Here is a 26,490-nt window from a genome sequence, read left to right on the forward strand (position 1 = left end):
TAAGGACCTACTTAGCAAGAGGCTTTCATTAAAGTTAAACTGTCCCTGCTCCCCTTCCCCCAGGGGATTCACTTAAAAACAAGTCCTGGAAACCAGTTCCAGGTAACAAAGCCCAGATACAAGGATAGGTCAGGCCTGGTGGAGACATCCGATCAGTGGAGGGTTGCATACTGTCTCCCTAGCTACCAAGGAGTAGGGGCCCCCGCCCTTTGGGAGCCTTTTGTTACCAATCCTAATCAAGGCCTGATAGGCTGGTTCAAATGTCTACTAGGGTAAATTGTAACTCTATTGGTCACCTAGCATCACTGTGGAGTTTCCTGTGTGTGTTACATCTCATTGACCACCTGTGCGTGGCCAGGCCCAACTGCATGGCCTTTGCCCTTAAAAGCTAGTCTGTGAAACAGAGAAAGGTCTCGCCCTTTCTTGTAAGAGGTGCGTCCCCCAACGTTCGGTTAGATTCCTGATGCTTGGCGGGAAAAAAAGCTTTGCTTGATCTTCACTTTATATCAGTCTCGCTCCTTTAATCATGGACCCATTATTGGGGCATAACAGTAGACAAATTTTCTTTGGAAATTTTTATAGGCACTAAATGGCAATTCACTAGGCTACAACCTACCAATATATGGAGCTTGTGGCAGCACGTGATTTAGCAGGGGGTTATTTATACACTCAGAAGGGACCTTATCCCTAACACCTATACTATGATTTCCTAAGGGACCTAGATCTACAAATCAGTAGAGAAGACCTCCTTAGTGAACTGTAATCCATATTTGTTCATATAATTACCTTCAGTCTGGAGAGGAGTAAAGGGGAAATTATATATCCTGGTTCATTGCTGTCACTAACCCCTCTTCAAAATCTAGTATACAAAATTCTTCATAATTCTAAAATTGTATATCTTTATATTTGCAACATTAAATGCACATAAAGAAAGGTACTCTAAATTAAATTACAAACACATTTAGCAAGGGTATTATTTTCAAACTTGAAACTATAAAGAAGTTCTGCACTAGAGGCCAGTTTTGGACAGGATCCAGTCTCGATAGTGGGTTACTCGAGTGTAGACACCAGGCTTGTTTGGGAGAGTTCATTCATCTCCTCAGTTTACAGTGCCAGCAAAGACCCAAGTGCCTTTCTAATCTGTACCAACCAGAGGTCCGCTGGAGTCACCCTACAGAGAAAGAGGGGCATACAATTACTATACTTTAAAGATGAATACTGCTTCATTTCCTCTTTTGTAATAAAGACAGGGAGATGCAGAAAAAGGGGAAAAAAACTCTAGATATTTCAATATTGAGTGAAGTCATACAGTATTTGTTCTTTTGTGACTGAATTATTTCACTTAACACAGTGTCCTTCAAGTTTCATCCATGTTGAAGCATGTGTCAGCCTTTCCTTCCTTTTTTACTCAATTTTTGTATATGCAACACTTTGTTTCTCCACTTATCCATCAAAGGACACTTGGGTTGCTTTCATATTTTGGCTATTGAGAATAATGCTTCTATGGATTAAATATACAAATATCTATTTTTGTCCCTGCTTTCAATTCTTTTGAGTATATGCCCCGAAATGGAATTGCTGGATCATATTGTAATCTATTTTTAATTTTGTGAGGAACCACCATGCTGTTTTCCATAGAGGCTACACCATTTTACATTCCACAAACAGTACACAAAACTTATGTTACAGTTTTTAAAAATCCAGTCTTTATTTCAAATTCATAGAGTAAGTGGAGAATAATAGAGAGCATCTCTCCATTTTTTGTCTTTGTCTTTTTTGACTTCCTAGCTCACCTATATCAGCTCACATCTGTTTTACACTCATTGTCAGATAAATGGAGGTATTTAGTTCTTTGCAAGGCTAATCCCTCCACCTGGTTTCTGGATCAGGGACACTGTTCTATCAATAATCTTCTCTTGTTTGTTTTCCTATGTCTTCATTTCCTGCACTGGCTTTCCCCACCAGACATATACTTTTTTTTTTTTTTTTTTTCAGTTTTTCCCATCAAAAAAAATGACAGCCTTTTTGGATCTTAAGACCACCTCCATTGTCCTAGTTATCTTCCTTTCATAGCTAAGTGCCTTGAAGTAGTAATTTATACTGAAATTTCCATTTTCTTGTCTTATTTTCAATTTTCTTCTAAATGGTTTTTCTTTCCACTGACAAACCTTCTAAACATTACCAGTAAGTGATAGTTGAAGTTGACACACTCTTTCCAGCATCTATCTTACTCTTTGGCATGTGTCACTATTGACTATTCCCTTTTTCTCTGATCCCTGGAATCCTGTGACACCAATTTCTTCTTGTTTTTGTTATTTTGATCTTTATTCTCTCTTACTCTTTGCCTCTTAAAAGCATTTATACCAGAGTTCTATTACTTAGGTGTTTTTTATTTTACATACCTTATCTGAACAACTGTATATGCGCTCATGAATTTAACTACCACCCAGATGATTAGAATTTCAGATTTTTATCTAGTAACTTTTTCCTGAGCCCAAGGTTTTTATTTCTAAAGGCGCACTGGACATATATGCCTGGGTATTACGTAGGCACTTCAAATTTAGCACACTCCAAACTTCATCCTCCACAAACCTTCCTTGTACATCTTCTTTCAATTGTTCAGGAAGCATGTATGGTCATGCCTTCTGGTCTGGCCAGAAGCATGTATTCCTCCTTTTCCCTCTTCCTCACTTCTAATCAGTCCCACGGTCTTGTCTACCTGTCTTGTCTCTTCATTCCTACTGCGTCTCTGTTGAAGCCCTCATTACTTTTCTCAGGCAAAATAGATCTCAGTATCTCTGAGATCTGTTCCAATCCATCTTCCACTCTGCCTGTATTGGATTTGGCAATTAGATCATCATTAGTAATCTTGGCTAGAACATTTTCACTGGTCTCACAAAAGTCTGCAAGCAGTGGGATAGAGAGTGAGTAAGTTAAGAATATGGAACAATGATGGTAAACTATTCTGTAGAGATTTGACCAAGAATGGAAAAAGAAAGACAGAGAGGGTATATTAAGGGAGAGACCTACTTCTGTTTGCAGGATATGAGAAAGAGCCCATTGGGGTGGGATAGTTCGGAAAATATGGAAGAAAGTTCAAATTAATATAAAGTTCAAATGCTTGTGTAGATAGAGAGGGGATGAAGAATACAGACAAAAGATTAGATTTGAAGAGTAGAAGAGATTTGTTTGCCTGAGCCTAGAAGGTGAGGAGAAGTACAAATATAAATTTATCATGTAGAAAAGAAATTAAAGGAGTTCTCATGATTTCTTTCATTCTTTTTTCTAGTTAGTATGAGGGAAATGTCATACGTTAAGGAATATAAGGGCATATAGGGACACATTCAAACAGTGTAATGAAAGGCTGACGTAGACTATGAAGGACGTATTAAAAAATTCTATAGTGTATTGAGGACCCAGCTGTGATGATATGACACCAGTTTACAAGGCTGCAAGATTTCTTCTAGTTGTGATCAGGAGTATACAAATGGGAGCCAATGAAACAGTTCTATTGCTCTGTGGTTAGAGATTATTAGCATGGGTGTGGGGACGTAGAAGATGGTGAAGGTGCTGAGGGGGCTGTCAGTTGAGTGGTTGAAATGATAAAACCTCTAGGCTGCATAAGGCTAGAAGAGAGTCATGGCGCTGAGGGCGATGGACTGAGATAAAATCGCGAGAAACTAGCATTTAAAGCCATGACTTGCAGTGGAAGAATAGGGTTAGTGGGACAGTTGAAAGATGGGAATCTGTAATTAGAGATTATAATTATGTATTGCAAGTACTTGCTTGTGTGTCTTCTCGTTCCTAGAGTGCAGGAATAATGCCTTCTGGTCTGGCCCGTAGTAATCCATAAAAAATGAATGGATAAAATAAAGGGTTTTTCTGGATTTACCACTGATTCTGCCTGCTTAGATAATTGCAGTAGTACTTTTGTTAACTCTGAGATTATTACTTGTAAATAGCACCAGAGATGTTTGAAGCATATTAAGCATAAGGAAAGGCAGCTTCGTGTGGCATTCAGAGTATAGACTATGTAGCCCAGGGTCTAAGGTCTGAGATCTACCACTTAATACCTGTGTGAGTTTAAACAATTTACTTGACCATAGTCTCAGTCTCTTCATCTGAGTAGTAGTAGTTTATAATAGTACATAGTACTATGTACTAAATAGTAGTAGTTTATAATAGTACAAACATATACCACAGCATTTTCGCAACTTGAATAAATTAATATTTGTAAAGAGCTTAATACAGTGCCTACCACAGGGAGATGCTATATAAACACTGTTAAATAAACAAAATATTTAGGGTATTGGAACCACGCTCAGTTAAGAAAGTTCCATGATCATTAGGTTTGGTGTTGGATTCAGTTGAGTGCTTCTCAGTGAAAGAGCCAATCTGACTGAAGTTGTCAATATTCCATTCATCTCTTTATTGCTTATTCCAAATTTCTTCCCTACACCTCCTGACAGCTTCTTATAATGGTAGGAGTGGTTTAGCACATTAGTATCTTAATTTAATAAGTATCTTATTAAATACTAAATTTTTCTTCTTTTGAGAACATTGCACAAGCAAATTGGAATAAAAAAAAAAAAAACACAGGAAAAAAATCTTGAAAATGGAGTAGGCAGATTTACCTGGCAGGCGTCCACACTTCCCTTCAGGAACCCCACACGCAACATTCCAGGTATGATCACATGACCATATACCTCTTCACTGCTGCAGGTTTTATTATCTATGATCTTCACTAAGCCTTTCTGGAGCATATTAGGACTTGTTCCTAAAGGAAGAAAATCATACAATTTTTGTTAAGTTAATATTAATATCTCTGGCTAGGCTTATTAATTTCTAATGGTATGTACAATTTCCAAATCAATGTAAAACATACATTTTTTTAATTTTTTTTTTATTTATTTTTTTTTTGTAAAACATACATTTTAATTAGGCTTTTGTCTCCTTTCTTAGTTACAAAGTAGATTACATGTATGCCTTAGAAAACAAAATGAAAAATTCATATTCCAGAAACATACACTTTATAATCATTTTAAAATTTTCTGCCATTACTGTAATTCTGAATCATAAAATTTAGATTTATTTTTTCTGCTTTCAGATGCATTTATGAACATAAATAGCCACTAAATCTTTACATTATTAAGGTCATGGGGGTGCATTGCCTTGTCACACAGGACTACTCATTTCTCTCCATTAGAAATGCCCAGTCCTCTGCAGTCTTGTTTGTTTGTTCTGGTGCTTACCTGCATAAAACAAATATTTGTTATATTTTGTGGAGATTCTCTAAATGTAAGCTTTGTGAGGGCAGGAATATTTGCCTATTTTATTCATTAATATATCCAAAACACTTGGACCTGTATTTGGAATAAAGGTAATAATCAAGATAAATATTTATTGTATGAGTGAATGAATGAATGAATAAAATGGAGGAAAATGAATTACTTCTTTAAATAATGCATTTAAAAACTGCCATTGTTAAGGGAAATTATGATACAAGCTCTATGAAATTGTGGTTTCTGTGTGAATGTGGTTGAGAATAATTTTCAATCTATTGCACATTATCCCCTTTAAAATGATCTAGAGAAAGTATTTCTCAGATTAGTTATGATTTGGAGTATTTATTTTTAACTTCTAAAACTCAAATTCAACCATGTTTGGAGGAAGGTTAGGAACTCACTATCAGACTTCAGTGTTCCCCATCCAGTGACCACCACATCTGACTTGGGTGGGAATGTGTGAGTAGCTTCTGGAAGACATGCTCTTAGAATGTTGCTTGTATGTAATACTGGTGAGGGCAGATGCACAACAGCAATGTCATTATCGCGTGTGGGGTAATGGTACTTTTCATGAATTATAATATCCTTGATACTTTGCTGTGTTTGTGGGTCACTTAAGAGGAGTCCAAAACTAACATTCCATTCTTTTTCCTTCTTTTATTTTATTTTATTTATTTATTTGACAGAGATCACAAGTAGGCAGAGAGGCAGGCAGAGAGAGAAGAGGAAGCAGGCTCCCCGCGGAGCAGAGAGCCCGATGCGGGTTCCCGATCCCAGGACCTTGAGATCATGACCTGAGCTGAAGGCAGAGGCTTAACCCACTGAGCCACCCAGGTGCCCCATAAAATATATTTTAAAAGATAAGCCATGGGAACTCATTTTATCTGTCCAGAAGGCTCAAAAGTAAATATGGTAAGATTAAATAAAAAGTGCAAGATTATGACACAGAGTAAACTTATGGAAATTAAGGAAATAGCCTAAATCTTCTTTTACAATCATTAAAAACTATAAACATATGGACATTGGGGAGGGTATGGGCTATGGTGATTGCTGTGAAATGTGTAAGCCTGTTGATTCACAGACCTGTATCCCTGGGGAAAATAATACATTATTGTTCATAAAAATAATTAAAAAAAACTATAAACAGGAAGATATTTCTGACTTTTACTGTTATTTGTTAATCAAGTGTTCGTATATTAAACACTGAAAAACAGTGCTGTGAGAACATTTCAAAGTCTGGGTGCTTGGGTGGCTCAGTCCTTAAGTGTCTGCCTTCAGCTCAGGTCATGATTCTGGAGTCCTGGGATCAAATCCCACATTGGGCTCCCTGCTCAGCATGGAGTCTGCTTCTCCCTCTGACCTTCACCCCACTTGTGCTCTCTCTCAAATAAGTGAATAAAATCTTAAAAAAAAAAAAGGTGCACGTCAAAGTCTCAAGGTAAGAGGGATTAAAAAAAAACAAACAAACCAGTAAGTGTCACATAAACCAATAGAAATTAGTAAAATGAAACCTCAAACAAAGGGCTAAAAAAACCCACAAATGCTTGGTGCAATAATAGACCCTTTAAAGAAATAATAATTTCAAATCGGGCTGCTAAGTGTATGGGAGGATGCAGGATGAATTCAAATACTTATGACTAAATAAATAAGACCAGATGAAATAATTCTGAGAAAGAAATAGGAGACCAGTGCTCTGTTTGGGACTTAGTTTCTTTATAAAATTGAATTAAGTCTAGCTTAGTGATTCTCAACTGAGGGCTATTTTGTCCTCCAGGAGACAGTTGGTGTTAATTGGAAACATTTGTTGTTGTTAGTCCCTGGGGGATGCTACTGGCATTTGGTGGGGAGGGACCAGGGATGCTGCTAAATATCCCGTAATGCTGCACGGAACAGCCATCCCAAAGCTAAGAATCATTTGGACCAAATATAATAGTGCCACTGTTGGCCGATCCTGTTCTAGCCTGAATCTCTCTTTTTTTTTTTTTTTTTTTTTTTTTTAGCTGATTCATTGAGTAATTTTGAGAGTATACGTCACCATATGGAACATTTGGAGGCTTAGTTGTATGGCCATATTCTTGAAAGACATGTATCAGACTTCTGGTGCGTGAGTGGCTTTGAGACCTTCCGTGGTGCAGAGCTTACTTTATGAAGCGGTGAGCAGGAGTGAAGAGCCCGCTGTTACTAATCAGAGTGGCTCCCCACCGGTGCACTCCGTTCTGTTGCAGGCTAGCTTGCCAAGGCCATTCCCCTTCCTGGGCATCCATGCCCCTGCTATCTTGTTGCCAGAAGGAGTTATTGTTCCTTGTCCACAACCTGCTCAAAAGAGAATTCACTAGCATGCAATGATATTGCTATTATTATGCATGCATTGCTCTAGTAAACAAACTCTCCACTGAGGAAAAGCCCACAGTCTTGGAGAAGTTAGGACTAACTGCGGATATGAAGTTTCCTGAGAATTTATTCAAACCAGATGGACATCTTCCTCCCCCAACCTCATCAGTCATGTACGCTCTCCGTATATCTGTACAGCCTTGCTCTGATCTGTTGTAAGAAGCAAGTGAAATGAAATGTTTGAATTTGGAAGATAATGATCAGTAACTGTTGTCTATATGTGCCTTTTAATTTTGTGAGCAGTTGGTTAAAGGAGTGATTGCCCCGAAACATTCATAATAAAGAGTGAATGGATGTGAATGTCAATGGGATATTGACAAGAGAAAGAGTAGACAAAAATGCGTTCACATTCAAGGACAATCCACCATATCTGGCTAAAAGGAATAACACACAAAGAGAGCCAACCCTTTCCCAAAGTGATATGCTTCTCTCTGTCAGAACTGTGCTCTCCTGTCAATTTAGATCCAAAGAAACTGCTAGACTCTTTTATGTCTTTAAAGAAAATTTGCAGTAATCATACAACTTCCCTCTAATTCTGTCTCTGATTCTCTTGACTATGTCATCTTACTCTAACTAAAACACTGAGCTTATTCCCTAACAAGTTTATGGCATCTTTTACTAGAGATGGTCAGTCTCATTAATTAAAATTTTTTCGAGGGCAGGAACCATATCTTAAAAAATATATATTTTTATGGGGGTGTGGCTTAGTGGGTTAAACCCTCTGCCTTTGGCCCTGGTCATGATCCCAGGGTCCTGGGATTGAGCCCCACATCGGTGGGTGGGGGGGTCTCTGCTCAGCAGGGAGCCTGCTTCCTCCTCTCTCTCTGCCTGCTTCTCTGCCTACTTGTGATCTCTGTCAAATAAATAAATAAAATCTTAAATATATATATGTATATATATATATATATACATATATATATTTAGAATCTATCATGGAGAACCTATCACCTATAAGAAGTTCAATAAATGTTTATAGAAATGAAGTCTATGTCATATGACCCATAAGACATCTTGAAATAAAAATGATACTTGACTTTGAGACCCCTTTCTGGAATGGGTGTGTTCCTAACATTTAGAGAATAAGAAAAACTTGCCATAATCAGTGCAGTCAACATCGATAAAAGCAGTGGTGCTCAATCAGGGGCAATTTTGGACTCCACTCTTAGCCCCAGGGCAAATTTGGCAATATATGGAAATATTTTTGGTTGTCATAATTTGTGGGGGGTGTGCACTTTTGGTATGTAGAGGCCAGGGATGCTGCTAAAAACCCTATAATGCATATGACTATTCCTGAAACAAAGCATTGTCTGGCCTAAAATGTTAATACTATTAAAGCTAAGAAACTCTGAATTAGAAAAAGGTATTTGTATCAAGAATGAGAACATTTAAATTAATTGGAAAGGTTAGATGGTCAGTTGCTTCCCAGGGATGTGACAAGATAATGTCTTGAGATAGTCGTCCCTGAAGATGGAAAGGCATCGGGAGCACGGGGGAGGGACATGTAGACTTTTAAAAAGGTCTCTGTTAGCCTTTTGAAGTCCTTAAATGTGTATATTGCTTCTGATTCTAGATTGTTCTCTTTGATGCAATCTAAACATCCGATTGTTAAGGCAACCTTTTCGTAAAAACCACTTACCTGCAACACAGCCTAGGTGGTTGTTATTTTTGAATGCAAGAGTCTCCCTTTTGACTCACTGAATATAACTCCCTTTTCTTTTCCTCTTTCTTTCCACTCCCTTATCATGGAATCTACAGAGGATAAAAAAAATAACGCAGAACCCGAATGTATAAAGGTTCATCCTTATCTTCCCTTCTGTTCAGACAACTCCTAAAGGAAGTTGGCTTTTACTCATTGTCCTTCAGAGAAATATAAAAACAAAGATGCTTCTCTGTGGGCTAGGAGAACCTCCCTGGGATGACTCTACTTTCCTGTTTGTGCATTTGTTCAGAATCGTAATCTAATTTATATTCATGCATCAGTTTCCATTCTGAGTTCTCATTTACTCATTGTTGCTATGTCTCTTAAGCTTCTAGCTGCCACCTCTGCAGTATTACCTTGTTATAACCTCTACTGAAATCTTACATGGCACCTTTTAGCTTTTCTTATATCAGAAGAGGTCATATAGCAAACTTTAAAAGTTTAAGGAATATAATGAAGACTTGATGGCTGATACTTCCAGAAACGTCAAAGAATCTACCAAGCTCTTATAGCTTCCCACTCTTCTAACTTCCATCCCATCATTTATTACTATAATACACTTTGTCATGTACCAAACTCTCTTCTTTCTTCAAACCTGTTTGATTTTTCTTGCCTACCTCTCCCCTCTTGCTATTTATTTAAAGTACAATTAAAACCTCAGATAGGCCAAGTAAGGTTCAGAATACTGATCTGGTTGATTGCTTAGTGTTCTAGCTAGGGGATATACAAATTGGCTGATCTCTTTCTTATTGCTGTTTTTATTCCTGTCTTGATTACTTCTCTTCTGCCAACCTGACTTATTTTTAATTGTGGATTTTGATTGTATCAGTACTAAAATTTTCAACTGGAATGACTGACTTTAAAATGTCCTAATAGGATTGTTCAGTCAAAATATATTAGAGAAAAATAATCTAATACAGCTTTGTGTTTAATTTTGCCCAGGTTGTTCAACTCTGCTGTGACTGAAAGGTAGTAAGAGCCATCAAGGTTTGTGTCACCTGGCCCCGGAGGGTGATTTCCAGCTGCCCTAATTAGTCTCAGTGCCCAGGTAAGAGCAGTGCTTCTCTGACAGCCTGTGACAGACTCTAGCAACCCTGGGGATCATATTTCCCAGGGCTGTTGGTGGGAGAGTGGAAGCAGAATGCCTTTGACAGCAAGGAAGCTGATTGTGTGTAAGTCTCAGCACATGAAACTTGGCTTGCATGATCAGAATTCCACAATGAGTTCCCAGGCCTAAAGTTTTTATAGGTAGAATAAAAAATACAACCAACGTAATAAGTACCTTGTGTGTGCTGTCTTCTTTTATCATTGCAACAGCTTGGAACTGAAGGTTTAAGAAACAAATTAATAACCATCCAGTTAGTATGTGTTGTATCTGGGCTCAAAACTGATGTGTAGCTGGTTTTCAGTCCCAAGTTCTTAATTATCACTGCTTGTCCCTAGATACCCTCTGCCATTATGGCCTGTAATAATGTGTTTCTTATTTAAAATCAGTTGTAGCAGTCAATTTAATAAATTATATCAGTCAATTTAAGACCAATCATAATCATCTTTTCCCAGGCTTCTAAAAGCAGACTTCCCATTACATCTTTGTGGACACTGTATTGATTGTCAACTGTAAGTCTTTTTTTGCCATTCAGGGAATTAAATTTCACTAGAAGATAACTCTTTGTTAATGAACTTACAAAGCATTGAGAAGATTTTCTGCTGTCAGTGTTGCGATATCTAAGAGTCAAAGAAAAGGAAATAGGAAACATTTACATTTATTACATATTTTTCAACATTAATAATTATTTTGTTTTGAGGAACACATTATTCATAAATATAACCACATTATTCAATTTTGACTCTATAACTTCCATGTTCATGGATTAACACAGAAATAAACTCTTAGTATTCATTCTTCTGTTTCTAAAAAGACTCTCAAGTTTCCCATTATAAGTTGAAAAAGAGAGTTCTGCATCCTGGAAAGCACTAAAATACATGAAAAATAGTGACCTTTCACTGTATCTTCAATCCAAATCACCAGATAAAGGAATTATCTGACCTCATTGATGCACCACTTTAAATCCTCTTAGCCCCCCCCCCCCCAAAATTTATAAAGAACTTATCAAACTCAACACCCAAGGAACAAATAATTCAATCAAGAAATGGACAGAAGACATAAATAGACATTTCTGCAAAGAAGACATCCAAATGGCCAACGGACACATGAAAAAGTATTCAGTATCACTTGGCATCAGGAAAACAGAAATCAAAACCAAATGAGATACCACCTCACACCAGTCAGAATGGCTAAAATTCACAAGTCAGGAAACAACAGATGTTGGCGAGGTTGCAGAGAAAGGGGAACCCTCCTACACTGTTGGTGGGAATGCAAGCTGGTGCACCCACTCTGGAAAACAGTATGGAGTTTCCTCAAAAAGTTGAAAATAGAGCTTCCTATGACCCAGCAACTGCACAACTGGGTATTTACCCTAAAGATACAAATGTAGTGATCTGAAGGGGCATGTGCACCGAATGTTTATAGCAGCAATGTCCACAATAGTCAAACTGTGGAAAGAGCCTAGATGTCCATCAGTGGATGAATGGATAAAGATGTGGTACACACACACACACACACACACACACACACAGTGAAATATTATGCAGCCATAAAAAAAAAAGAAATCTTGCCATTTGCAACAATGCGGATATTATGGATATTATGCTAAAGGATATTATGCTAAGTGAGATAAGTCAATCAGAGAAAGGTAATTATCATATGATCTCTCTGATATGAGGAATTTGAGAGGCAGGACAGGGGGTCATGGGGGCTAGGGAGGGAAAAAATGAAATAAGATGGGATTGGGAGGGAGATAAATCACAAGAGACTCTTAATCATGAGAAACAAACTGAGGGTTGCTGGAGTGGAGGGGGCGGGAGGGATGGGGTGGCTGGGTGATGGACACTGGGGAAGGTGTGTGCTATGGTGAGCACATACCTGTGAATTGTGTGAGACGGATGAATCATAATCCTGTACTCCTGAAACAACTAATACATTATATGTTAAATAAATAAGTAAATAAATAAATACTATTGACCCATATCTTATTCCAGCCACAATGTGGTGATGAATTCCACACATATTTGAATCCTCTTTACTCAGAAGTAATTTCACACATGCCCTTCTCAAGTTAGCGCCTTACGTTTCTCACTTTGTGCCAGAAGGAACCCATTGGACATTCCCAGATGGGCAATGGGAAATGTGGGAGTTAACTCTGTTGGAGCTGGTGTAATGCTTCCCCCTTTTGTCATACGGGAGCACAGTTCTGATGTATAACTCAGAAGATCCCATGGGATAGAGCTAGATTTGCCCGTGATGCTGAAAACTCTCCCTCCCCATTTCATTCCTTTTGTTCTATACTTTCTCAGATCAACTACTATGTGAAAGTCTCTGCTGCAGGCTCTGCTTTTTGAGAAACCAGGCTAAGATAATGAAATAACCATATATCATAACAAATAATGCTAATAACTAGGAAAGACTATATATATTGTTTTTTAAAAAAGATTTTATTTGTTTATTTGATAGAAATCACAAGTAGGCAGAGAAGTAGGCAGGGCTGGGGAAGCAGGCTCCACGCTGAGGAGAGAGCTCGATGTGGGGCTCCATCCGAGGCCACTGAGATCATGACCTGAGCCGAAGGCAGAGGCTTAACCCACTGAGCCTCCCAGGTGTCCCAAGACCATGTACCTTATTATATTTAGTGCATTTTTTGGTGTTGAGTTGTATTTTGCTATATTTTGTTCCTTTTAAAATTAATATCTTTTGTGTGATTTCATTATTCAGAATACTCAATTAAGCATGCCATTTCATTTCCCATTTGCTTGGATTAAAAAAAATTATTTGGTAATAAGGCCGACTTTAATATTGTCTTCTCATTCCTAGACACGTTGGGAGTTTTTGGGGTTAGATTTACAATAGACAATTTTGCTCTTGGTCCCAAATCCCTGCAGAACCACCAAATGATGATAAAAGTGTTTGAGAAGAGTGTGGACAAGTGAATCACAATTATGTCCCAAATTTCAGATGTGGAAAAATGTAAATATACTAACCATTTCTACTTGAGAGTTTCTCTTCAAAAATGAATCACCACTTGCTTAATAGGTTAAATACTATAAATGCCAATGAAAGTTCATCTTTATTATACTCTTGCATTTCTATAAATCCAGGAGGGATTATATTCAACAATTATAGTTACACACTCTTTCATTAGGTTGCACAACAAATCAAGGAGACAATCCTTTACCAGAGCATCAACTTATTTGAACAAAAAGGCAGGAGCAATTTAACCATCAGACAGACTGACTAGATGTGAGTCACACCTACTTAAACAGAAAGGTGGCCCATTTCCATCTAATCCTTTATAGCTGCCTTCCAGAAGCTAATTTTTATTGGGCAGGATAATTTAGAGTTTGATTTTGAGCTTTGTGTGGTTAGTAAAATGTATCAAACCATATTAAGAGTTTGGGAAATAATTTACCTCCTGTAAATCAACTGGAAAAATGTCAAATCCTATACCTTACAAGAACTAATCATTTAGAAAATCCTACTATGTTCACAGAACTTTCTTCTTTCTTTGAGGTTTCTTTATTGATGTATGACTTGCTAAAGGGAAGAAATGTTTGTGACTTATAATTTGCTTTTAATAGTTGTGTTATGCCAGAGCTTCATAGAGTAACTATCACTTGGGTGGAGGAAGGGCAGGCGCAGTACATGGGGAAGTGACTTAAGTTGTCACTCCCTCGGATTGAGTCACTGCTGTTTGTGTTTCCTACTTTTTAGTTTCCTTGGCTCACACTCAAAGGCTAGAATTCCTATGGATTTACGTTTGAATCAGGAGTCAACTCTGTCACCTAAGGTACTCTGTGTACAGCTGTAGCATCTAAAGGAAGAGACAAAAAACAATGGCACTGCCCCTGCCAAGAAGGAGATTCCATCAAAGGATAGTAAGACAAAGCATTTTTTTTTAATACTACTTACAAAGGATACATTTATTTTTATTCATTTTAAATTTTTTATTTTTTAAATTACTTTTCACTGTACTAGAATTCATTGTTTATCCACCACACCCAGTGCTCCGTGCAATACGTGCCCTCCGTAATACCCACCACCAGGCTGGCCCAACTTCCCACCCCCAGCCCCTTCAAAACCCTCAGACTGTTTTTCAGAGTGCATAGTCTCTCATGGTTCACCTCTCCCTCCAATTTCCAACTCCCTTCTCCTTCCTCTCCATCTCCCTATGTCCTCTGTATTATTTCTTATGCTCCACAAATAAGTGAAACCATATGATATTTGACTGTCTCTGCTTGACTTATTTCACTCAGCATAATCTCTTTCAGTCCCGTCCACGTTAAATCCACTCTGAGATACCACGTTACACCAGTTAGAATGGCCAAAATTAACAAGACAGGAAACAACATGTGTTGGAGAGGATGTGGAAAAAAGGGAACCCTCTTACATTGTTGGTGGGAATGCAAGTTGGTGCAGCCAATTTGGAGAACAGTGTGGAGATTCCTCAAGAAATAAAAAATAGAGCTTCCTTATGTCCCTGCAATTGCACTACTGGGTATTTACCCCAAAGATACAGATGTAGTGAAAAGAAGGGCCACCTGTACCCCAATGTTCATAGCAGCAATGGCCATGGTCGCCAAACTGTGGAAAGAACCAAGATGCCCTTCAACAGATGAATGGATAAGGAAGATGTGGTCCATATACACTATGGAGTATGATGCCTCCATCAGAAAGGATGAATACCCAACTTTTGTATCAAGACAAAGCAGTTTTTAAAAAAAATTATTTATTTATTTATTTATTTCACAGACAGAGATCACAAGTAGGCAGAGAGGCAGGCAGAGAGAAGAGGAAGCAGGCTCCCCGCTGAGCAGAGAGCCCGATGCGGGGCTTGATCCCAGGACCCTGGATCATGACCTGAGCCCAAGACAGAGGCTTTAACCCACTGAGCCACCCAGGCGCTCCTCAAGACAAAGCAGTTTTAAAAACAGCTCAGGAATTGTGCATGATCTTCTCCTGTGGGCCAGAAATCACAGACAATTGACACGGACCCTGTCCTCAGTGAACTTGGAGTGTAGTGGGAGAGTTGGATGATGAAGTAGATAATATAATCTTGTATGATTAGTGCTATGGTAGATTTGTGCACAGAAAATTGGAGGCACCAGGAAAAGTCACTGAACATAGAGGGACAGCAGGGAAAATAGGAAGAGCTGGCGACAAAAATTCTTTTGGAAAGGAGCCAGTGAAACTTACGGGGGGCAAAATAGGCATGATTCACTCATCGTTGAACATGAGATTAGAAAAGGTGCTTAGATGCTTTCTAAATGAGGCTTTGGATCTGTAATTATTTAATATTGGGTGTCTTTCTGGGATTCAAAAGTGAGAAATGAAAATTTGGATGTATTGGTGAAAGTTTGATATCTAGTGACTATTTTCTTCCTTAAAAAATATCTAAAACACATCGCATGCCCTCCTCATTGCCCTTCACTCAGTTACCCCAGCCCCCACCCACCTCCCCACAACCCTCAGTTTGTTTCCTGGAGTCAAGAGTCTGTCATGTATTTTCTCCCTCTCTGATTTCTTTCCATTCAGTTTTCCCTTTCTTCCGCTGTGAGGTGATGAGCACTGGCTGTTATGCACAACTAATGAATCACTGAATATTAAGTCAAAAACTAATGAGGTACTATTATGTGGGCTAATTGAATTTATATAAAAAATAAAATAAAATATACAATTAAAATTACAAAAATAAATGAGAGAAATGGAGAAAAATATCTGAAACATAATAATCATGAAAACTAAGCTGTATGATTCTGAAGTAGAAGGAAGACTTTTATAGTAGCAGAAGATAAATTTATAATATGAATTTCACATAGATCATGGGCTTTAACTGTACTTAGGTGAATTTATTACTTTGCATAAGTCCAAATGGTAAATAAACTGATTAACCCTACTTTTCAAATATTTTCCCAAGGGTTTCAGCATTAAAAATATAGAGATTACTGATTCTTTTTTGGAGTATTTTATGAGATGTTTAAAATTTTTCATCTGTTAGACTTGTGAAAATTTTAAAAATATAAGTAAATGTACATGAACTTACTAAGTAAGGTAACTACTCTAAACTTTTTTTTATAACTCAGGAATTATTCTTTTTCACCTTGGAAGTTCATTCATAATATTTTCACTGCCCCCTTCCTCCCAAAAAGGAGCATTAATATGAAAGGTCTGAATTAAAAGGCAAAGAAATGGAACAGGAACTTGGATTGTGGTTGAACAAAATGTGATTCTTTGCACACTGAAGTTTTAATTAATCACCTGGCTGTGTAATTGGCCTCAGTAAATGCTTTTCTTTATGCTTCTCAGTAGACTGAAAATTATTTCTGTGGTTAGACATTACATATTTGTTATTCCTTGGAGTGATGTAGATTAGTTCTTTACAGCACGTATCTTCAATATGTTTTTTTTTTTTTTAACGATTTTTATTTATTTGACAGACAGATCACAAGTAGGCAGAGAGGCAGGCAGAGAGAGAGAGGAGGAGGAGGCAGGCTCCCTGCTGAGCAGAGAGCCCGATGCGGGGCTCGATCCCAGGACCCTGGGATCATGACCTGAGCTGAAGGCAGAACCTTCAAACACTGAGCCACCCAGGCGCCCCTTCAATATGTTTGCTATTTTGACTCTGAAGATGAAAATTTAAAAAGTATTTTATTAAGAGATAATTATAATAGATACATCTTTTAATAAAATGCTTTAGTAAAATTAATACATTTTAAAATTAATTAAGTCTTTAACATTAGTTAAATCTTATATGTGCGGGTGGTAGTTTTTAAGGTAGAACTGTGCTTCAATTTTTTTATTTTTATGAAGATTTCAAGAAATATGAAAAATCCAAATTTATTTGGGTATTATTCTATACTTAGCCATCGTTGATTTTAGCCTTGAAAGCAGTACAGAAGGCTACTGCAATGAAGAGAGGACAAAACATGTCCTGGGAAGTTTGTTTGTTTGTTTGTTTGTTTGTTTTTAAGATTTTGTCTATTTGACAAAGAGCAATACCAGAAGCAGGGGGAGCAGCAGAAGGAGAAGGAGAAGCAGACTCCCCACTGAGCAGGGAGCAGATGCAGGGCTTGATCCCAGAACCCTGGGATTGCGGCCTGAGCTGAAGGCAGACACTTAACTGACTGAGCCGTAGGCCATCCCATGAAGGGTATATTTAGACCGTTATGTTGATACAGTGAGCAGTGGACAATGTAAGTGATAACATATGCATGGCTTAAGCTTTTGAAATGACACATTTATGCTTCTTTGTTGTCTTTTTTTAAAGATTTTATTTATTTATTTGACAGACAGAGATCACAAGTAGGCAGAGAGACAGGCAGAGAGGGGGAAGCAGGGTTCCTGCAGAGCAGAGAGCCCGACGTGAGGCTCGATCCCAGGACCCTGGGACCATGACGCGAGCCCAAGGCAGAGGCTTTAACCCACTGAGCCACCCAGGCGCCCCAACACACTTATGTTTCTAAGTGGCCCTTTTGAGGACACATATTGGACAGAAAGTTAATATTTAGGATTAGCACTTTCACTTTGAAAAGTTTCTATCTTGATTCTGCCTCATACCTAGACATCTTGTGAAGGTCTGCATTTTGACGCCATAACTCTGGTGTAACACCTAGCTGAGAATACTTTATGGATGGATTTCTTTCAGTTCATGTCCCCTGTTTTCTTTATGAACTATTTTAAGAGGTAGTTTCTCCAAGAAGCTTTCCTTCTTAATTCTGTCTTCTCAGATAATTTCTTAGCTTCATATTCTCTTGCCAGTTTGCAAATAGTAGTTTTTGATGCAAAATAACTATCACCTTGTAATATTTTGTTCATTCTGAATGAATTCAAATTTTTTCTCTGAAATTTATTTGCTTAAAATGTATTTTTTGGGCACCTGTGTGGCTCAGTGGGTTAAGCCTCTGCCTTGGGCTCAGGTCATGATCTCAGGTTCCTGGTATCAAGTCCCGCATCAAGTTCTCTGCTCAGCGGGGCGCCTGTTTCCTCCTCTCTCTCTGCCTGCCTCTCTGCCTACTTGTGAACTGTCTGTCAAATAAATAAATAAAAAAATATTTTAAAAATGTAATTTTTTACACTAAAAAAATTCTGAGAACTATACATATTTGAAAAAAACAAAAACAAAAACCCAGAAGGGTTCCTGGGTGGCTCAGTGGGTTAAGCCTCTGCCTTTGGCTCAGGTCATGATCTTAGGGTTCTGAGATCGAGTCCCACATCGGGCTCTCTGCTCGGCGGGAAGCCTGCTTCCCCTCTTTCTCTGCCTACTTGTGATCTCTCTCTCTCTGTCAAATAAATAAAAATCTTAAAAAAAAACACAGAAAGATAAAAATATTCAGGCATTGGTTAATAGACCCAATGACAACCATAAGAGAATTTATACTTATTTTATGTAATACTTATGAATAAATCCATGAAAATTGCATAGTTTTTGAAGTTGCACAAGTAACTGTCATTGAACACAAACCACAACTATTCTTACTCAGAACATGTAGGACTCTTGTATGTTTCTTTAGACATCCTACACAAGAGACAAAGAATGTAGAAGTCAAAAAGAATAGAAAAACTGGCTAGGAAAAATTTTCTAAAATTTTAAAATTTCTTACTGACAGACTGAGTGAAGACATTTCTTTCTTCTTCTTCTTTTTTTAAAGCTATTCATATTTTGAATGCCTTTTCGTGTCCCTTATTGATTTTTTCCACATTATGAGCTTTTTTTTTTTAAGATTTCATTTATTTTATTTGACAGATGGAGATCATAAGTAGGCAGAGAGGCAGGCAGAGAGAGAGAGGAGGAAGCAGGCTCCATGCTGAGCAGAGAGCCAGATGCAGGGCTCAATCCCAGGACCCTGGAATCATGACCTGAGCCGAAGGCAGAGGCTTTAACCCACTGAGCCACCCAGGCGCCCTCACATTATGAGCTTTAATCAAAGCTCTAAGGTGTACAACTTATCAGTAACAGGAATCACTTTAAGGGAAAAAAAACCCATTGAAACTGGCATCTAGTATATGGTACTTTAAGCTATTTGATGTGTACTGCATTAAGAGAAGTAGGCAAGTGATTTGTAGGCATAACAAATCAGTTATGTAAAGGAAGAATCAAAGTGGTCTTGCCTGATGGTTTTAGTACCTTTACAATCTTTTATTAAGTGTTTATGAATGTAAAAACATTTTAATATTAAAAAAAAAATCTCAAGTAACCTAACTTGGCGTTTCAAGGAACTAGAAGAAGAAAAATTACCATGAGGAAAGAAATAACAAATATCAGAGAAGAAACAAGTGAAATAGATACTAAAATGATAGAAAAGTTCAATGAAACTAAGAACTGGTTCTTCAAAAAGAAAAAGACAAACCTTTAGTTAGACTAACCAAGAAAAAAAAGAGAGAGAATTCTAATAAATAAAATCAGAAATGAAAGAGATGTTATAACTGATGCCACAGAAATACAGAGAATCCTAAGAAGCTACTATGAACAACAATAAATTTGACAACTTAGAAGAAATAGATAAATTCCTAGAAACATACAGTCTACTAAGACTGAATCATGAAGAAATACAAAATGTGAACAGACTGATTACTGCTAAGGAGATTTAATCAATAATCAAAAAGCTCCCAACAAACAAAAGTCTAGGACCAGATGGCTTCCCTGGTGAATTCTATCAAACATTCACAGAAGAATTAATAGCAATTCTTTTCAAATTTTTCCAAAAAATAGAAGAGGAGGGAACACTTCCAAACTCATGAAGCTCGTATTACCCTGATACTAAAATCATACAAGGATGTCATAAGAAAAAACAATTATAGGTCAATGTGCTTGATGAACAAAGATGCAAAAATTCTCAATAAAGTATTAGCAAACTGAATTCAACAATACATTAAAAGAATCATACACCATGATCAAGTGGAATTTATTCCAGGGATGCAAGGATGGTTCAACATCTGGAAATCAATCAATGTGGGGTTGGAGGAGGGGGGCAGAATTGGTGAAAGGAGTCAAAAGGGGGTTATTTTCCACTTATAAAATAAATAAGTCATGGGGCTGTAATGTACAGCATGCTGACTGTAGTTAATAATACCATCTTCCAGTTTTGAAACTTGCTAAGAGAATAGAACTTAAAAGTTCTCATTATAAGAAATTTATAAAATAAATATGTATGGTGACAGATGTTAACTATACTTATTGGGGTGTTCATTTGGCACTATATACAAATATCGAATTGTTATGTTGTACACCTGAAATTAGTGTAAAGTTACCTCTCAATTATACCTCAATAAAAAAAAACATTTTAGGCTGCTAGAATATGGAGGATAAAATGTCATTATTATATTTTAGTGGGAGTAACTACATAGTGCTAGTTTTTCAGTCTTAAAAGATGGCCAAGTTTCTCAATGTCATTAAAAAAAACTCACACTATGACTCACTTAAATAATGTATGTTACAACAATAACTCAGAGATCTAGGAATACGAGATAAAGAGCCAAACTCATCAGAGTGTCTAAGATCTAATCCCAAGAAATGTGTGTATTTTTAAATGTAATCTTAAGAAATCTAATATTTTATTGTGATATAATAGCAAATTCAGATGCAGTTGTAATAAATAATATTTATGTACCCCTTTCCTAATTTTCCCCAAAGGCAATATCTTGCAAATATATTGTAAAGACAACATCTTCAAAACTATGGTACAATATCATAACCAGGATATTGACACTGATGCTGTCAAAATACAAAACATTTCCATCATCACAAGAATTTGTTGTGTTGCCCTTTTATAGTTACATCTACTTATTTCCATTCTTCTCTTCTTAATCCCTGGTAACCACTAATCTGTTCTCCTTTTCTACAATTTTGTTATTCAAGAATATTATATATTCATATAAATAGAGTAATACAATATATAATTTTCTTCATTGGCTTCTTTCACTTGGTATAATTTTCTAGAGATTCATCCAGGTTGTTTATCACTGAGTAGTATTTCATGGTATGATGTTCCCATATTTGTTTAGCCCCTGAATTCTTGAGGATATCTGGATTGTTTTAAGTTTTTGGCTATTAGGAATAAGGCTGCTATAAACGTCATGTAAAAATTTTTATGTGAACACAATCATCATTTGTATGAGATAATACCTAGGAGTGTAATTAATGGGTTGTATGGCTGTTGCATGTTTAATTAAAAAAATACCAAACTGTCTTCTGGAATGGATGTGCCATTTTACATTCCTGTAAGTGTAATATGGATGAGGCAGTTTCTCCCTATCTTTGCCAGCATTTGGTTTTGTCATTATTTAAAAATTATTTAGCCATTCTCATAAATATGCAGCAGTATTTCATTGCAGTTTTAAGTTGCATTTATCTAACTGCTAATGATATTGAAGTCTATACATGTGCTTGTTCGCCATTTGTATATTCTTTTTGGTTAAACATCTCTTCCCATGTTTTGCTCATTTTCTAAACTGATTGTTTTATTCACTGAATTTTGAGAGTTCTATATATATTCTAGACACTAGTCCTTTGATAAGTGGTGTGCAAATATTTTTTTTCCAGTCTGTAGATTGTCTCTCCATCCTCTTAACCAGGTATTTTGCAGAACAAAAATTTTAATTTTGATGAAGTTTAATTTGTCAAATTTCCTCTTTGAGTCATGGTTTTGATGTCAAATCAAAGATCTCTACCTAGCCCTAGCCAAAGATTTTCCTTCCACATTTTTTTTCTAAAAAAGATAATCCTGAAGTTCCTGGGAGGCTCAGTCCATTAAGCATCTGCCTTTGGCTCAGTAAAGTATTGATCCCAGTAAAGTCATGATCCCTGGGTCCCAGCTCCGTGGGGATCCTGCTTCTCCCTCTCCCTCTGCCTGCCACTCCCCGCCTGTGCACACACTCTCTCTCTGGTCAAATAAATAAATAAAATCTTAAAAAAAGATAATCCTGTATATCAACTTGGGGACAGTTGAGAGGCTTTTGATCCATAAAGATGGCTTTTCTCTTCATTTTTTTCATTTTCTTAGATTTCTTTCGTTAAGTGTTGTGTGATTTTCAGCATTTAAGTCCTGTGCATATTTAGTTAGGGCTCAGGAAGGGTGGAAGCAGAGGATCCCTACTCAGCCTTTGCTGGCATGGGTTGAGGTAAGGCCATAGTTTTTTCTTTGGTGTTTTGGCTGCAGCTGGGCAGTTATTGTCAACAAACATTCTATCTTGTTATACTGATTCTTTCCTGGTCTTTTGAATGAAGAAAGGAAGCTCCACCCCTTTTATTTCCCCCCTCTATTCTTGGGAATTTTAGGGTCAATGGCTTCTTCAGGTCCCCTTTGAGAATATATGAAGCTAACTGATGGGAACCCACCACTATGTTGTTTGGTCCTGAAGGTCACTGCCCAGTCTGGGCTCTTGTTATGTTTGTTTTCTATATAATACCTAGTAATTTTAGCTGTATTTAGTGGAAGGAATAAGAGAAAGTATATTTAGTCCATCTTCCTGGAAGGGAAAGCATGAATTCCTTACTGCATATTTATAAAACTTTCTTCTTATACCTTTTATTCTATTTTTTGTTTTGTTTTGTTTTATCATCTCAAATCCTTGTTCCTCTTTTTTTCTTCTTAATAAATGAAAATATTTCCCAAAGCTCTATGTTTGACTCCACCTTTTCTCACCTTACTATATTTTCAATCTTATTCTTTTTTTTAGGACTCCATTATCATGTTATGAGGATGGTCATCATATTTATGGTTTTAGACCCAAGCTTCCTCCAGAGGACCAATCTTTTATTTCCAAATGCCTCATAAATAAGTTTATCTGGAGATGTATAGGCTATCTAATACTCAAAATATAAGCTAATCATTTATATTCTACTACTTCGTTATTCTCTGTTTTTTAAATTTAATTTTTTTTCAGTGTTATTCTCCATTTCTATATGAAGTTAACATCCCACGAATTACTCAGACTTAAAACTTGGATGTTGTATTCAATTCCTCTCATTACCTCACATCAGTTACGTTCTGTCATTTTTTAAAAAGATGTTTATTTATTTGAGAGAGAGAGCAGAGCAGGAGACAGTATATGAGCAGGCGGGGAAGGGCAGAGGAGGAGAAACAGACTCCTCGATGAGCAGGGAGTCCAATGTGGGGCTCAATCCCAGGACCCTGGGATCATGACCTGAGGTGAAGGCAGATGCTTAACCGAATGAGTCACCCAGGCACTCCATTCTGTCAATTCTGTAAATATAATCTCTTTGATATATGTTCACTATTTCTAATATTATTTTCACTATGATAGTTCAGGTTTTCAATTCTTCACACGTGTACCATTTTAATTCTCTTCTAACCAGCCTTTCTGCTTAAAGACTCTCCCCTCTAGCTCATTTTATACAACATTATCAAATAAAATTTTAGAAAGCAAAGCTTTAGCCTTGTGTTTCTAATAATTTAATGGATCTTAATGGACCTTATCAAAGTGCAAACTCTTTAACCTAAAACACATCACTCTTAATTTTGATTATGTTATAACTCCACTCAGCCTGGGTGTAAGAAGTACAATAGCCTCAAAGGCTTAGGTTTTTGAGAAATAACAGCAAGCTAGGACGAACTTGAAGGGAGACAGGAGCATTAGTCTTGCTATATATAAGTACAGTTGGCTTCTTAGGAGTATATAGGGCAAGTAGGTTTTTTTGAAAGCCCATAGCAAATTTGAGATTATTTGGGTTTGATGGTGATTGGCAGTATTCTCTGGCAGGTTATATTAGTCAGAGTTCTCTAGAGAAATAAAAGTATTTTATAATTAATTAATTAATTAATTAATATATAATGAGGAATTGGCTCATAGACAATTATGGAGTCTGAAAAGTCCCATGATCTGTCATTTGCAAGCTAGAGACCTAGAAAAGCCAGTTGGTGTCATTCTAGTTCAGATCCAAAGGCCTGAGAAACAGACTGCCTATGGTGTAAATTCCAGTACAAGGAAGAGGAGAAAAATCAACGTTTTAGCTCAAAATCAGGCCAGAGAGAGAGAATTTACCCTTTCTGTATCTTTTTATCCTATTCAGGCCTTTAATGAGTTAGATTAGGCACACCCACACTGGGGAAGGCAGTCAGCTTTATTCAGCCCACCAATTCAAATGCTAATATCTTCTGGAAACATCCTCACAGATGCACCCAGAAATAATGTTTAACCAGGTATCTCTGTGTCCTGTTCAGTCAAATTGCCACATAAAATTGATCATCACACCGATCTGTCCCAACCTCAGATGCAAGATGTTGGCTATCAGGACAGTAGTGTCTGTGTTCCAGATGTGTCTAATACATAGCTGTATTATTCAATAAAATTTGGATTTCAAACTCTAAGCTCAAGGTTGCATTTTAAAAGTCCTTAAATATTATTCTAAGTAAGTATCTAGCTTTATTGGAAGACATTTTGAAATGCCAGGAATAATGCTCCACATCTTTCGGGAGACTTGGCAACATTTTTTTTTTTGGAATTAAGTCAAAAATTAGGAAATGATGGTGTCTGAGGAGCCATAGTTAGATAAAAAAATTTACTCACTCGAAGTTATTTAATTAAATAAGGAGACCCCAAACACCCTCATTCAAAGACTATTTGCCTTCAAATTTATAAATTACTATGAAATATTTAAAATAAATTTGGAGAATGTAGAAGAAAGATCACAGAGAAAAGAGAAGTGACAGTAAGAATTCTGCTTGACATCAAAGTATGAGGAAGAAATAAAATATAAAGGACAAAGAAGAGAGCCAAAAGCCTTAAATATTGGGGTCATTTAATGAAGATAACAATAATCCTACATTTCCCTAAATGCCCCGAGGGAACTATAATACCCACTATATATTAATGACTGTTCATAGTAATGTCAGAAAAAGTAGATGTTAAGTTTGAGATAATTTTTTTTTTTAAAGATTTTATTTGTTTGACTGAGAGAGAGAGAGAGAGAGAGAGAGAGAGAGCACAAGCAGGCAAAGTGGCAGGCAGAGGCAGAGAAAGAAACAGGCTCCCCCCGGGGAAAGGAGCCTGATACAGGACTTGCCCAGGACCCCGGGATCATGACTTGAGCCGAAGGCAGCGGCTTAACTGATTGAGCCACCCAGGCATCCCAAGTTTGAGATAGATTTTTGAAAAAAATTTTTTTTAAATAGACTTTCTATATCTTATTAAAAAAATAAAATATAAACTCTTTAGAAAACTTGCCTATTTAGAGTACTTCCAAGAAATTTTGAATGGTTAAGGTCTTATACTAAGAATATTTTAAGAAAACTTTTGCTCAAGATTGATTTTTAGAATATTTATAGCAGCAATGTCCACAATAGACAAACTATGGAAAGGACCTAGATGTCCATCAACAGATGAATGGATAAAGATGTGGTGTACATATACATAATGGAATATTATGCAGCCATCAAAAGAAACGAAATCTTGCCATTTGCAATGATGTGGGTGGAACTAGAGGGTATTATGCTGAATGAAATAAGTCGATCAGAGAAAGATAATTATCATATGATCTCTCTGATATGAGGAATTTGAGAGGCAGGGCATGGGGTTGTGGGGGGTAGGGAAGGAAAAAAAATGAAACAAGATGGGATCAAGAGGGAGACAAACCAAAAGAGACTCTTAATCTCACAAAACAAACTGAGGGTTGTTGGGGGTGGGCGGAGTAGGGAGAGGGTGGTTGGGTTATGGACATTGGGAGGGTATGTGCTATGGTAAGTGCTGTGAAATGTGTAAGCTTGATCATTCACAGACCTGTACCCCTGGGGCAAATAATACATTATATGTTAATAAACATAATTTAAAAAAAAGATTTCAAAAGAATTAAAAAAGAAAAAAGAAAGGACACTCTGGGGAATACAATGCTTTTATTTATTTATTAAAAATATTTTATTTATTTATTTGACAGACAGAGATCAAAAGTGGCCTGAGAGGCAGGCAGAGAGAGAGGAGAGAGAGGCTCCCGGCAGAGCAGAGAGCCTGTTGTGGGTCTCGATCCCAGGACCCTGGGATCATGACCTAAG

General features: G+C 37.1%; 1 pseudogene; it reads right to left on the reverse strand.

Moving 5' to 3' along the window:
- Nucleotides 1-1,009: 1,009 nt before the first annotated feature.
- Nucleotides 1,010-26,490, reverse strand: part of LOC132001674 (transmembrane protease serine 11C-like) — a 70,283-nt pseudogene continuing 44,802 nt past the window's right edge.

This window comes from Mustela nigripes, chromosome 1 (genome assembly GCF_022355385.1).
Source record: "Mustela nigripes isolate SB6536 chromosome 1, MUSNIG.SB6536, whole genome shotgun sequence".
Classification (NCBI taxonomy): Eukaryota; Metazoa; Chordata; class Mammalia; order Carnivora; family Mustelidae; genus Mustela; species Mustela nigripes.